We start from the raw sequence: 16,321 nt of genomic DNA, 5'->3' as shown, positions 1-16,321 counted from the left end.
GATAGCTTCTGAATGTGACAGGAGTGGATCATATGATGCTAACCTGAAGCCAATAGATAGATAGATAGATAGATAGATAGATAGATAGATAGATAGATAGATAGATAGATAGATAGATAGATAGATAGATAGATAGATAGATAGATAGATAGATAGATAGATAGACAGACAGAATCAAAACATCAAGACATATACATTATACACTACAAGTACACAGACAATTAAGAATCAGATAGACAGACAGACACAAGCATGATGTTAAATACATCTTGTTGTGAAGGCCACATGCTAATTTCATCTTCTTGACTTTGGTGTTCCAGCTTGCCAACTGACGAAGATACATTTCAGTCGACTCTCTCTTTCTGGGCTTTTGTAACTTTCATGGTTAAATGGACTGCATTTCTATAGCACTTCTCTACATTCAAGATACTCAAAGTGCTTTTAGGCGGCCATCTCATTCACATATTGATGACACCGCATGCAGCAAAGGAAAGTAAAAGTCATTCACAATTCAGCCTGCTTCCACAATAATTCATTGTGATATTGTATGAAGTACTGCTTTAATGGGTTTTGAGTGATTACATGAAAAAAAGGTTTGTTTTTAAATGTGTACTTAAAAAAAACACACGCACCCCTGCACACACACCTACACACACACACACACGCACACGCATATTGTAGTTAAAACAAAACAAAACCACAAACAGCAACCAAAGATGCTAGAGAAAATCATCAGAGGGTCAATCATCCTTTATTTTGTCTTTTTGGATCTTTATGATGCAGTGCATCATTCAAACATACGGTACTTGTAGTTTTTCTCTTCTGCAGCTACAGTATAATATATTTTCATGTATATGGGACCTTTAAGGGCACACACAATCCTAAAGTATTATCTTTTGTCGACAGCTTGACCCTCCATCCATTGTCAAGCTCTTACCCTGTTCAAGGGCTATCCCAGCTGACTTTAGGAAAGAACAATGGTGTATCCTAGACTGGTTTCCAGTCAATTGCAGGGCACATAAATTCCCATTCATATTTCCCTTACTGTACGGCCAAGTCCTCACACGAAAATGTCCAAACTGGGATTTAAACACATATTGTTTTACTATACAGTTGACGTGTTAGTCACATGCTCCACCGTGCCACCATAGGAGGTTCTCAACATCATTAAAGTGGAAGTCAACCCAAACAATTTTTTTTAAAAATATGCTCTATGCAGGCCCACTAGTTGAAACTCAGCATTCTGATTAATATTGTGTTTGTGGAACTCAGATAACGACCAATTATAGATCAGCTTCAGAAAACAGGTGAGCCGTGATTGGTCGTTATCTGAACTTCAAAATGGCCGCCCCCCGAGATGGCTAAAAACGGGTGGATTTTGCTGCTTTACTCATATTTCATATTAATCATATTGCCTTGTTTCAACCAGTGGGCCTGCACAGAATATATTCTTGAAAAAAATATGTTTGGGTTGACTTCCACTTTAAATATTCCATTCATCCGCTTTATTGAATAAATTGAAGCAGTTTGATTTTCAGTGCTGACAAGAATTTTGGCACATAAAACAGAAAACAAGCTATGGAGATTTTTTATGGCGCTGCTGTTTCCTGACAGGATCATTAGTTGTAAAAATAAAAGAGGCCAAGGTCTTTAGCTTAGCCTTGCAGAAGGGTCTACGTAATTACCCAAGGGACACTGGGGGGCAGGGAGTGGAAATAAATGGTCATTTAAATAGGATGTTAATTGTAATTACCGTTCCGGAGGGATATTGTCATAGCAACCTTAACCCCTGATGGTGTCAGTGAAGGATATGTATGTGACAAAAAGAAGACTTCATAGTAGCTGGTATGAATAATTCCATCTAATTTCAATAAATGACCAGTAGGAAAGCCCACCCTTATTTCTGCACTTCCACAGACTTCCACCACTATTATTTCCAGCGAACTCTTGTGCTCCATCTTTTTCCATTCTCTTACGCTTTCATCTTCATCCCTTAAGAGCCCCCCTTGCTCACACGCCACATACTGTTTGTTTCTCCTGCTGCTGCGCCGTCATCCACACTGACCCAATGTTTTTTTTTTTCTGCTGGATGCTTCCTTGTTTCATGTCTCCCACTAATCACATACAAGAGGTTCACAAACTGCAGTGTGTGTTCTTCATTTTATGGCGTATCAACCGCCGGCACTTCTATTTTCCACATCCAGTAAATGGGCCATGAATGTATGTGTTTTGGCCTTCAGTGTGGCAGAACACTGCACAAGATTATTATTATTAGTATTATTATGATCTAAAAAGGGACAGCGCATATTGATGAATATTATAAACATGTACTGTAAATATGCCAGATTTTATCAGCCGTCTAATGTGGGGTGTGGGAAGTGGAGTTGTCCTTTTCAAATTGGAGGCCCCCTAGCAGGTTGATGTAAGATTTTGAATACAAATACAATTTAAAAGAAATAGATGAGATAAGAATAGTGTAAGAAAAATCAAGACATATACAATATACACTACAACTACACAGATAATTAAGAATCAGAATATCCTTTATTGGCTAAGTATGTAAAACACACAAGGAATTTGTCTCTGGACGTGCAATATCTGTTGTCAAATATTTTGTTCTCCCTCCATTGCAGGGTACTGGTGAGCTTGAGTGGGCGGTGCCTTGGCAACACACCTGTTGTCTATTACAATCAGCAGCTATTTAAGGGTGGTTGGAGCAGCATACTGGTGCCAAATGCTTGCTTCCATGTGCCTCAGAGTCCATGTAATCCAGTACCAGTTGACTATTATGGTTTTCTGTGTATTTTTACCAGTTATCATAAGTAAATCTTACACCTTTACTTAGATTTTTGGAATTTTTTTTTTTTTTTTGCTATTTGTTTTTCTGCATACTGTGGCTACTTGCCGTGGCATCGTCCACCTCCTTTTGTTTTTCGCGTATAGCGTTTTTTGTTAAGCGGGCCGACCTTTGGTTTGGTCTTCCTAGCGATTCTTCATCCTCACCTTCTGCGTGCGCGTTTTGTTTTTTCTCACGTCTATTGTGCTCTCTAATTTAAATTTTTTTTGTTGTAAAAACTGAATTGAGTCTGTAAAAGGGGTATTTTTCTCTGCCCAATTCCTAACAGGTAGTATAATACACTAGTATTGAAGCAACAAGCAACTACGATAAACAAAGACATGACAAAAGTATAGAAGTCTTTCCATAATATAGGTACCATTGTGCAGGAGTACCACCCAATGACAGCTGTGCAACAATTTGAAGGGTTAAAAGACCAGAGATAAAATGATCAGTGATGCAGTACCTACAATACTATCACAGTTGTGCAGTTGATGCAGATAATCGCTGCACCATTTTTCTTTGACCACTGAGTAGCAATACATGTACTGCAACTTTGGGTGTACAATTATGCAGAAAGTCCTTGAGAGCTTTAGTGTCTAGTGCTGTGCAATACTGATCAACGCTGGTTGTTCAAGTATGTGGAGAGCTGAAGCTACAATGATCCTTGTGGTAATACTGTCCCACAGGGATGTGCAAAATTGGCAAATCTTTGGAAAATGCCACTGTAGAGTTTGAGTCAACTGTTTAGGGAGTTAATGGAGAGAGGGAAGAAGCTGTTTGAATGTCTACTGGTTTTGGTGTGCATGGTTTGATAGTACCTACAGTGTCTGAGGGGAGGAGCTCAAAGAGGTGGTGGCCAGGGTTGTGGGGAGTCCAGGAGAATTTTCTGTGCCCTTGCCTTGGTTCTTGAAGTGTGCAAATCCTCAAGAGTGGGTAGGGAGCTACCGATAATTTTTTTTTCCCCCACAGTCATGTCCATTGCAGTCGGATTTTGTCCTTTTTTGCGTCAGCACCAAACCAGACTGTGAGGGAAGAACAAAGGTTGATTTGATGACTGCTGTGTAGAACTGTCTCAACAGCTCCTGTGGTAAGCCGTGCTTACTCAGCAGCCTCAGGAAGTACATCCTCTGCTGGGCCTTCTTCAGAAATGAGTTGATGTTGGTTTCACATTTCAGGTCCTGAGAGACTGTGATTCCTAGGAAAGGTCTCAACGGTTGACACAGGGCAATTGAACAGCTGTGGCAAAGGATGTTTCATGAAGTCCACAATCATCTCTACAGTCTTGAGCGTGTTCAGCTCCAGGTTGTGTTGGCTGCACCAGTGCGCCAGCTGCTCCACTTTTTGTCAGTACGCAAACTCGTCACAGTCTTTGATGACGCTGATGATGATGGTGTCGTCTGTCTCAAACTTCAGGAATTTGACAGCTGGGTGCGTTGAGGTTCAGTCGTTCGTGTAGAGGGAAAATAGCAGTGGAGAGAGGACGCATCCTTGAGGGGCCCCAGTGCTGATGTAGCATGTTGATGATATTGTCCTCCCCAGTTTCAAATGTTGTGTCCTACTTGTCAGGAAGCTATGGATCCACTGGCAGACAACGGGAGACACAGTGAGCTGGAGAAGATTGGAGGAGAGGAGTTCCGGGATAATGCTATTGGACGCAGAGCTGAAATCCACAGTTCCCTGTGCCGTTCAGGTGTTCCAGGATGTAGTTGTCTGTGGTGTGAATGAGGTAGTTGCTGGTGGGTGTGAGCGGATATGGGGAGTGGAGGTGTCCTTCTCAAATCTGCAGTAGAACATGTTTCATTCAGTGGTCGGCAACTGACAGAACAAGTGTGCACCAGAAAGCTGAGCTTTCTGGACCATCTTTAATGTAAATGCGATGATGTGAGAGAAGATTACATGAATTACTCTTCCTGATTTCCTTTGCACTAAAGATCTTGCCTTAACGTCATGTTTTCCTTCACAATTAAAGTAATGGGTGCATGATTTCGTGAAAACGAGACTATTGTCTTTCTTTACCTCACACTCAGTTCAAGATCAATATCATTATCTGCTGTGTATAAAATCAATGAGACCACCAGATTACCGTCCATAGCATCACACTCAGCCTGGCTGCACGAAACACGTCTGCATCGATTTAACATCAACACGGGAAAGGTTTTAGCAGTGGTAATCTGATGCTCTACAATAGACAATACAACATTTGCCAAACACACAATTTGATTTCCAAAATGTTATCTCCTTTCCGAAAAGTGTTTGTTTACTGCTGTACGCCCTGCTGGGTTTGTCTCATCTCTCTGCAATCATTTTAGATTCGAAGGTTTACAGCAGTATGTCTTGGGAGCTCTGTTTATTACTGTATTTTTCGGACCATAAGACACCCTTTAAATCCTTTAATTTTCTCCCCCCCCCATAAAACAGTGTGCCTTGTAATCTGCTGGGCCGGATGTATGTCATCTTTTCAGTTCATCATCTTTAATTCAAATTCCTTCCTATTTCGGTTCATGCATCTAATCACGAGCAGGCATACATGTTTTAGTCATACTGGAACTAGACCTACTGCCTGCTTCTGTGTCTAAGAACCATGGGGAATGTAGTCCTCCTAGCCTAATGCTGCTTTCCGATGGAACGCCGGCTGAGCATTTCAGTTACAATATGGGACAATATCAGTCAGTGGTACTAAGAGATAAAGGACACAGCCAGCTTCCAATAGCTCCTGGGACAGAGGAAAAAAGGATCAGGCCTGGATAATGGCAACTTGTTAACAGCTGTTGAACTGTTAACCAAGATAGCATTTCACAGCCAAAGTAACAATACAACCACCAGTCACCAGATTGACTAGCAATGTTCAAACATTTTTTTTCCAACTGTTGGAGGAGCCCCACTTCTTCTCCACTTGAAGCAACATAGTTGTACGGCGAACAAATGCTCGAGAGACCCAGTATAAACTTAGCATAATACTGCTAAATCTATTCGAATAAACTAATTCACTTACAATGACTCACAAAGGCAATGTGCCTTATTCGGTGTACCTTATGTATAAAAATGTATAAAAATAGACCCGTTCATTGATATTGCGCCTAATACGGTAATAATTGTAAATCCGCACAAAAACAACAATTTTCTGTAATCTTTACCAGTGGGTAAAGTGATTTCCTGTGGTGCACGGTTGTCATGCTTCTTACCAGTTACCAGTATGTTGAAACATACACAAAATTGCCAATGATAAGGATCAGGCTGTAGCGGTAGTCAACAAGCACCACCAGAAAATCAACAATCCAGGCGTGATTTTTGTCCAATCACCCAGAAAAACATTTGTGTAGTCAGGCTCACAACCTCTGTTACAGTTCAATGCAAATATGTGTAATACGGTCACTGCTCTGTGCGGACCCATCAAGTTCCTCTACACCAGAATCATCCATGCATGCCCCGATGGAACTTGCTTTGTGCACAGTGTCATAGTCATGTTGCAAATTAGTACCCACTAAACTTCTCCCACAAAGTGAGACTTGTACAAAATATTTTGGTAAGATGAAGATTGTTTGTCTTACGAAACGCAGTCAAAGGGAAGATTCTGCAGACTACAGCTCAACTCGAAGTAACTCACATTATCTTTATCAGCGGTGGATGATAAAATGATTTTTTCTTTAACAGAGCTATAAGCCATAAGAAAAAAGGACATACACATTGTGTAAATACAACACAACCAACAGTCAACAAACCAATAATGACTTAACATGGGATGTATATAATACGAACACTATCGCTTTTGAAAGCAGCAGGTTGGCCTGTGGTCTCTTCTATCATGCAGAGGTCTGCTGCTTGCAGTCTGTCATATATATTTTCATTTGGAAATCCAAGCCATGACTGCTCTTGTCACGTCCCATCTGCTCACCTTTTCTTCTTTATCTATCCCTCTTTGGTCTGCCCAGGCCTCTAACCTGGATGACCTACAGTTGTGCTTGACTCGCTTGAGTTGCCTTACAGCATGTCCCATTCATCTAGGAATGAAGGGATGGTACTACTTCAGTCAGTGTACAGCAATGCAGGGTTTTGTCTGCATTGAAAATTGCATCTAATTTTGTGCCGAGCCTCGGCCAGAACGATTGATATTGCTCAGCACAGCGTTAAGCTCCAGATGTGTTGATTGAGCGATTGATGTCCTTCTGCAGCAACTATGTATTTTAATTGCAGTTGCAGCGTTGCGCCACTATCGAGGCGCCATATCAACAGCAATGCATTAGAAGGACCTGAAGCAACTACCGAAGAAGAAACAGATCAAATTGTGTTCTTTTACATTTTTTTACCACTAGTTAGTGTTATCGGCGTCCTGATTTTACCTGGTGGATGGTACGAGTAAATATTGCCTGATTATTTTAATTTTATTGCATCCAAGCATGTCGTGTTTATTTAAAAAAAAACGTTTCCTTCGTGTCTGAGCAATGTTTATGATTTTTAGCATTGCAGATAGGGCGGGCAAAATCAGCAACTACTTTAAAAAATGACCTCGCGAGGAGGAAAGTCAAGAATCCAGGTGAAACGGAGCAGAGAAATGAACTTAACAGGCAATTAAAATGTAATTTGTGGTGATGACAACATGTGGAAATTTGTGTCAGGTCTGAAGGTAGTTCACAAGGGACTAGTGATGTCAGAATGCAGGACAGGATGAGTCGGCGAGGGTAATGTACAAATATCCATTTCCTATTAGAGCATAACTACAGCACCGTATTTGTGTCACCCAGCAAGAAAAAAAAAAAAGGACAGAACGATATTTAAAGTCCTCATGACGAGATTTAAAGGGATGGTGGGGCCGGGATGGCCATGTTTTCACCAACAAGTTCATTTTATGTGTTTTTTGATCATGAAAATGGAAAGAGTTGTCATTTTCTATTTTATCAATAAATTTGGGAGAAATTAGGACATAAGTGACTCCATGAATAGCGCCACTTGATAATGAGGAGAATGGCCCGGCCCCCTACTGTTCTATCCTTGTTTGGTCGGAGTCACTGGAGGGACCAATTACAAACTCTCCATTGGAAATCATTGTACTTTCATTGTTATAAAGTCCAAAAACGGTGATCAATTGGCACCACAATTTACGTGGAAATCCTTACTAATGACCATTTCAACATATCAAAAGGATTAACCTCTCCATGGCTGATTTATGAGAATGAGGAAATTTGGAAGTGAGCATGAGCTACATAGATTTATGCTGGGACGAGCGCACACTGCTTCTTTGCTTAAAACCAAAACAAAAAAGCCACTGCTTCTTTGTTGATCACGGTTAGGATGAGCGAGGCATAAAGCTCCAATCTGCCTGCCCTGCTGCTCGCTGCAACAAACACGAGTTTAGCGTCGCTAAATGTCCGAAATATAAAACAGCCGGGGTTTATGCGCGGATTCATGCTCTTGTCCACTTCAGTAAGTGGAGATGCGATGGCCACGGTATTTTTGATTTTGTGGAGGCGATCATGATGAGATCACGTTTTATGTCAATAAATCCAAACTATTGTGCAGAACAGTTTTATACTTTCACAGTTTGAAGTGGACAAGAGTAGTAATGTGCATTTGCATTTTGGTGGCGATCGGTCGCCGTTTTAGACAACAGAACTGACGAGCGAGCAATATTACCACGCTTGGCGCCCTCCCGTGACGTGGACAGCTGAGACCGAAAACATAACATAAACCATGCCCCAAAAAGGGCGGGGAAATTTGTCGTAAACCTAATCACAAAAAAAGCCCTTAAATCACTACAGAGTCTTTTGAGGTGTGAATTTTAGTACTGATGTCATTTTTACATGCAAACCTATTATATAAGTGCCAATGTTAAGCTCATCCAAGTGTCCCTTTAAAGTCATCATGACGAGATCTAAAGTCATCGTGACGACTTTAAATGTCATCATGATGATTTTTAATCTTGTCATCACGATTTTAAGTCTCATCATGACGAGATTAAAGTTGTCATCGCAATAGTTGATCCTGAAGTAGGACGTCCATGGCAGCATGAAGTCAACCGGTCACATAGCTCGGTTGTGACGCCAGGGCACACCCAGACAGGAAGTCACAAGTCTACATACCATAGTGATGATGAATGAGTGAGAAAATGCACTCGTGTTTCGGTAAATTGCAGTTATCATGATGACTTTTAATCTCGTCATGACAATTTTAAATCTCGTTTTGTCTTATTTTATTCTTGCTGGGTGACACTAATACATTGTCATACAAAGCAACGCAAAGCCAACGTATACATGATCGAAATATTTTTTATTGGCTTTGACAAGCAGGCTAAATCACTTTACCTGGCTACTGAGGAAGGCATGCACTGTTATTTATGACAAAAGCACTGTGCCCCAACACAGCAGGCACTTGCTGCCTCCCTAGTGAGGCAGCCATCAGCCAACCACAGGAGGTAATAGGGTTACGAAAGAGTTCCTGTCCTACGCCGGCGACATAACCCGCATTTCTGCATGAATTGAAATCAACCCTTTAATACACCCTAAATAGTTAAATAAATATCCGATGTTCGTCAGTGTCTTGCCTTTCTACGATCTTTTGATTATATCCAGCTTCGTTTCCATCCTAATGGCTTTCCTCTTGGCCTGACCAGCATTGCTAGAAGATCCTGCTTTCTTTGTTTATTCAGACACTTATAGGGCTGAAGACAAAATGGCGGACGAGACTCAGGCGTCGTAAAGTCGAAACAGCGTAGGTCAAGTACCCGAAGACCTCCTTGTACAGGCTGATCAAATTAAAAAGACATGAGGTGATTGCCATTCACAAAGCAGCAGAAGAAAAGGAGACAGTAGTACTTAAAACGCTCAACTAATAAAGTTAAAGTTACAAAAACTAAAATAATATAGTTTAGATAGTTTAAGAAATAGTTGGCTGTTGTTGTTTTTTTTAGAGATGATGTGATAATAGTCTTTTCGGGAACCCTTAAATTATGTTGCCTGTGGAAGAAAGTGAGTCAGCTGAATATACAGAATACATGCACGCCGTGGCACATGTTGAGGATGGTGCCACTTCTGCCTCGATTTGAGCCAGGAAAACCCCTGGCAAACAAAGTCATGCGGCTGATTGCTGTACAAAAAACACGTTATTGCGGCAAATCAGCTTTCATACTAGCACGCCCAGAAGGCGGTCATTTGACTAATTATGCTTTACATTTGACGATGTCACCCCGCCATATCGCCTGCTATTTTGGCAGGGAATGGCCAATTTACAAATTAAAGTCATCTACTTGAAGCCAGGAGAGTTGTTTGTCAAATATCACCCAGATTTGTCATTCAATAGTTGTTGCAAAAAAAGTTGGAACAACGCCTGGGCGTTCTAGTGGTTAAAGCACCACAAATTGCTGTGCAGTGTAGTAAAGAAGAGGGGAATGGCAGACATATGAGGGGTGGCAGGGGTTTGATGTGTTTATAATTTGGTATCGGTGAATCGTCTTTCCATAAATGAATATACGAGCTAAAATCTTGCTCCTTTATTCTGAATTCCAGCCGTCTTCTTCAGGAGTTTTTGCGTCCTCAGTTGACGTCGAAACTAGTAGAGTTAAATAAAAATACTCATTGTCTTCAGAAAAGAAAAAAAAAAATTATTGAACATAGAAGAAGACAAGATGAACTCCTTAACCACGTATGTGGAATTATTACCACCTGACGAAAATGAAAGACAAAGAGGACATAACAACTCCTGAAGAAGACGGCAGTTGACGTTGAAACTAGTAAAGGGAAATAAAAACCTCATTGTGTTAAGAAAAGAAAAAAAACTCATGTACTGTATGTGTCTTCTTTGTCCAGCCTCTCATTTGTGGATATTTCGGCAAGACACAGCTAATGCACTTTCAATTTGGATTATATTGCACTGACCACCCAGGCACGACAGCTGCATGTTAATGAATAAATGAATTAATTTGAGCTGGTTTGATCCACCACCATCAGTGGGCATCTCTCTCTTGGTAATGACCTCAATAATGGTGCAGGCTTTAATGGGATTTTAATTGATTTAGCTGCTGTATGTGTCCCTGTACTTCTCAGACAAAGGTAAGAGAAAGAGCTGATCATTTACTGTTCTTACAGTTAGTTTTCTGTGAACTAGTTAAAAACCTGTAAAATCAGCCTTTTAATAGCCAATGTGTTGCTACTCAGTACATGTGTACTTAAAGTGTCATAATATTGACATACAATAAACTAAAGGCAGTACTCAACAAAAATGAATTTCCTATTAAAATAGTAATTTAGTAAGGAAATGTTCTTCTGCTTGATTATCACTAATGTAGCTTACATCATTTTTTTCCTGTAGCTAAGTTTAACTCAGTATTCCATTCAGGTGTATGCTTTCACCATTAATAGTGTATTAGGTTGCAAGTGATGCTCTATATTCTCATCCATTCGCCGATAGTGCCGAGATTATGCTGTGGTTGATGTCCATGTGTCATTAGTCATGGTGCTACTGATAAGCCTAATTCAAAGCGTAATGTTTTTGAGTCGGTCATTAAAAAAGTAAATTAGCACTGCAGCTGCGCTATAATAAACCGTGCTGTTCCCATTGCTGGTGTGCGTATTTAGGATGTTGGAGGGACGTAATGCTTACAAACTTATTATGTGGGTGTTGTGTTACATTTTTTTAAAAAGTCTATAGTGTTAGATAATCACAAGGTTGCTTATTTTGTTTTAACTATATTAGGTTGAAGTTGATTGGACTCTCTAAATTGCCCCTCACTGATAGTGTAGTGGTACACACGCCTGAGTTGCGTGCGGGTAGCGTGGGATCGATTCCCGCTCAGTGACGGTGTCTGTGTGTGTCCTGCGACTGGCTGGCGACCAGTTTGGGGTGTAGTCTGCCTTTGCCCGTTGACGGCTGGGATAGGCTCCAGCACCTCCCCGCGACCCCTGTAAAGGATAAGCAGTTTGGAAGATGACATGACATGACACACTATATTAGGTTGGATTGGATGTAGGGGTGGGAATCTTTCGCCACCTCTCATTTCGATTCAATTACAATTCAGAGGGCTGCAATTTGATTATGATGCATCTCGATGCATTTTTTTTTCTACAAATGTTTTTTTTTTCTTACAGTGTCACTACTTACAGTATTACTAATAAAAGAGTTCAGTATTTGGAATGACCCACTTTTGCATGTGCAAAATTCATTTCAGGTGCATTTATTTCATATAACTTTGCTTCAAACAAATTGGAAGAGATGTGCCAACAAATATTTTTCAGTATTGCAATAAATCAACAGCCATGTTTTAATTTGTGTATTCAGATTATTGGTCAATCATTATAACAGTGTTTGTTATTAAGATTGGAGTGATGAATATTTATTGTACTGCATGGTTAATGTTCAGCCAAGTTACCGGTAATATAAATCAAAATTATTCACGCAGATGGCTTCTGAGGTGTCATGTTAGAAAAAATACAGAGCACAGCCTTATTGTTCACTTGCACTACATGCACGTCACTGACTGCCTTCTACTTTTTCCCCTTCATTCGCTTTGCATTAGTAAATAGTTGATTATTGAAATGTACTAATCGGTTCAGAATTGTTTAAATTTGCAAGGTTATGCATCTATGAATATATTTAGCTTTGTAGTGTTTGGTTGTTTTAAATTCAGGGTCGTTTGGAACCGGTTTGGTTGGGGTGCACATTTGTTCGGATGGCTTTAAGTTAATTATTGTGTTGTGGTGTGTGTGGGCATCTTCAAAACAAGATAAATACACTCAACCATAGTCTCTATTTACCTTGACATGACCAGACTTTGCTCAAGTAGTTTTCAATGTGCAATCCTGACACTTTTAGCTGAGATGCTCTCACGGGATTGGATTCATGCCATAAATTCATTCATCTTGTTCAAAATGAAAGAAGGATATACAGTTTTTGGCAATGTAAAGATATTCACCAAAAATGTAGTATAGTCTTCCGCATAACAAAATATCTGTGGTCACAGACAGACAAGATAACTTTGAATCAAAATCATTGACAATTAATTTTAATAGTTGAATGGTTGTCTGTCTCTATGTGACCTGTGACTGACTGGCGACCAGTCCAGAGTAAATCCACATTCATTAAAGAGGGAAATCAACCCAAACACATTTTTTTCAAGAATATGTTCTATGCAAGCCCACACTAGTTGAAAGAAGGCATTCTGATAAGTATTGCATTTGTGGAAAAGTTAATCCACCCATTTTTAGCCATCTCTGGGGCGGCCATTTTGTCACTTCTGTCGACTGAAAATGACATCACAACTGCTCACAACCACCAATCATGGCTGACCTGTTTTCTGAAGCTGAGCCGTGATTGGTCGTTACCTACGCCCTGAGCAGTTGTGATGTCATTTTCAGTCAACAGAAGTGACAAAATGGCCACCCCCTGAGATGGCTAAAAAGGGATGGATTTTGCTACTTAACTCATATTCCACGAATGCAATATTAATCAGAATGCCGTGTTTCAACTAGTGGGCCTGCTGGGAATGTATTCTTGAAAAAAATGTGTTTGGGTTGATTTCCCTCTTTAAGTCAGTAATTACTGTAAATGTATTTATGGATGGATGTTTTTGTTGCTTGCTTAGCCATGCAGTGCACACATGCGCAATATGTTAAAAATGTCACGTTAACATGTGAAGTGGGTTTTGGTAGGAAACAAAAAAAACAAGATTACATCTTCACTTGCTTTTCACCCCACAACAAAATCAGCATTTGTTTAGATAGTATCTGACTGATTATGTACTGTATTTCCCTGCGGGAATAGGTTAGATTTGTACTCCATGAAAGCCGAAACCAACCGCACTCTCTTCAATCCCCATGCCCTGACCAAGGTCTTGGTAGTCTGCTACGTTTCCGGGCAGCATGCCGACCAGAGGACAGGATCAAACGCTAGAGGAGGAGATCTCGATGACCGCGGTCAGATGTTCTTTCATCTCTCCTCCACCATTCTAGCTCGCACACTCATTCCTCATTTCCCCCTCCCACTGGCTGAGGAAGTCCACACAAAGAAAGCTGTCTGCGGGAACTCTCTATGTGGTCGACGACTGTGTTTCTATTCTACTGTAAATGATTCATCCTTGGTAGCAAAACAGATCAAAACAAACTTAGTTATGCACTGCAATTTTATAGGCATCTCCTCCGCTCTGATAAACATACAGCACGCGTTCATGTCAGCATTTTCTCTCTCAAGAGATTTTATGAGCTCACACAAACTGTGATTTCACAGTGCAACAAATGGCTTGATCTAAGTAGGATTTTCTTTAAGTGGAGATGACCCCCCGCTCCTTTTTTTTCTTCTTTACAAAATTTGGCTGGACCATCAGAGGGTCTTGTCAAATCGTTGCACACTACCTCTTAGGTTACCCCACGTGGAATGTACAATGCGTCGCACAAGGCGCAGAAAAATTGGCAAATTTTGCCCACAGTTCCTCGGTCACTGAAGTGTTATACAAATATATTTACAACATACTTAAGCATGCAACATGAAACATAAACTAACCAGGATTAGCATCAGAGGGTTGCCGCAGGGGAGTTGATTGCGCATAATCTGCTAGATTAAGGCCACCATTATGAATTAGACTAGCAATAGTCTAATATCATTAATAAGAGTAATACGGTGACATGAATGAGGACGTGGCAAAATCACCTTCCCTGAGTCCCACGCCATCATGATGACGGCTGGCCTCTCCTCTCTCCCGGTACTCACGCACCCGCCACGTCACCATGGAAAGACAAAAGCGAGCGCCGCATTACACATACGCCCTCCCACACCCCACTCCACAGAGAGACAGCCGGATTGAGAGGCGTATCTGATCCCTGAGAAAAAGTGCATCCTGAGCCCTGCTCTCTAGACTCGCTTCATGCCCACTGGCACCATGAGGCCCGAACCAGACGTCAGTGTTATTTCTGTCCATCTCTAAGCCAGAGAGGGGTTATCATCTCTAATGCATTATTCACACATGCAGTATCAACCAAGACAGGTCTTATCTGAAGAGGACAAAGCAACTATCACCCCTGCCTGGCTCACAAAAGCCCTTTCTGATGAATACCACTGAATTCTGACTTGACATAGTATTTGAATTTATCCATACACGCTCCTGGAAAATAACGAGGAGTACCATTTTGCTCCTGAGTAGTAATCCTGCAAGGAAAGACGTGAGATATGGTGTGTCCCTATGCAGGGGGTTTGAGGGGTTTTGAAAGTCATGAGCAGAACACGATCTTAGATGACCCTTTGTTTCAGGAAACCTAAATAAATGCATTCTTGACTGAATAAAGCACACATCAAATTCTCACTGACATTCAACGAGAGTCTCCTAGGCTGAAGTAAATTAAGGATCCATCATCTAATTAGGTATTTTTCATCATGCGCAGTTAATTGTTAACATTACCTCTACTGACTCCCCTCGATGACGGTGACAGTGAGGAGTCATCTCCCATCTGTCACTTCACTACAGATTTGGTTAACATGGTGTTCTTTTATTTTTTTTACATCGATGCATATTTTAAGCGATTTATATCGATTTTAAATCGTTACATCTCTATATTTCATTTGTGTGACCTTGATTCAGTAATTCTGTGCTTTTTCCCGTTTGGCTTTAGTGGTCTTGAATACTTTTGTTAGTTATAATGTAATACAGTTAACCTGTTGATAGGCCTGTTAATAAGACCGTACACTACTTATTTGTTTGTTTTAGTTTGTACCAGCCTAGGTTTGGTCGTTGAATGCAACACGGCTATGTGAGTAACGTTTATGATCGCGAGACTGTTGTTGAATTCTTGTTGTATGGTACACGCGGCTCACTGCATGGACATTGCTAAAACGCTGTCTGTGCCAGAGCTAGTGGCCAAAACAACACGTTGTATCATCCTGACACACCATCAAACGTTGCTGTAACTTTATTTTTGCTGAGGGCAAGTAAAGTTGAGTATGACTCTGTCTACCCACGCACATCCATCGCACCGAAAGGTACAAGCACGACAATAACATAACATTCACAGAGCTGGGAATTTTACTAATAATTGAGCGTTCGTTGTTCGCCATCCGTCTGCAGCGTGGCTACCGTTCCGTCGTCTGTCATTCGCCGCTCTTTCTGGGGGTAAAAAATAGTACCCGTCTATAGGCCGGCCCACCTCTAATTTTAAACGGCGGTCCGTCGGCTAGTCCAACTAAATTTTCACTCCCCCCGGTCCCCCTATGGACGATATTTGAACATATATAGTGACTCACTGTGCTTTGGAAGCCGGCCTGTTTGCTTTGACAATCTGGCCCCTCACTCAAATCTGTCCCCTTAACAACAACAACTCACTATTTTCCTTCTCTCGCTCGCCGCGCCCATTGAAGTCTCGTCGCGAAAAATAGCCTAATGGCGGACTGCAGACGAATGGCGGACTAAATAAAGGAATTTCCGTCTATGCTTAATCCGGCTAATTTAAATTTGTTCCCTTCATTCGTCAACTGTCAGCAAAACGGGCGTCCGTCAGTGACGGATAGACAGAC

The sequence above is a fragment of the Filicampus tigris genome, chromosome 4, assembly GCF_054856515.1.
Source record: "Filicampus tigris isolate MCC_2025a chromosome 4, RoL_Ftig_1.0, whole genome shotgun sequence".
In the NCBI taxonomy this organism is placed as follows: Eukaryota; Metazoa; Chordata; class Actinopteri; order Syngnathiformes; family Syngnathidae; genus Filicampus; species Filicampus tigris.
Note: the sequence above shows the minus strand (reverse complement) of the source record.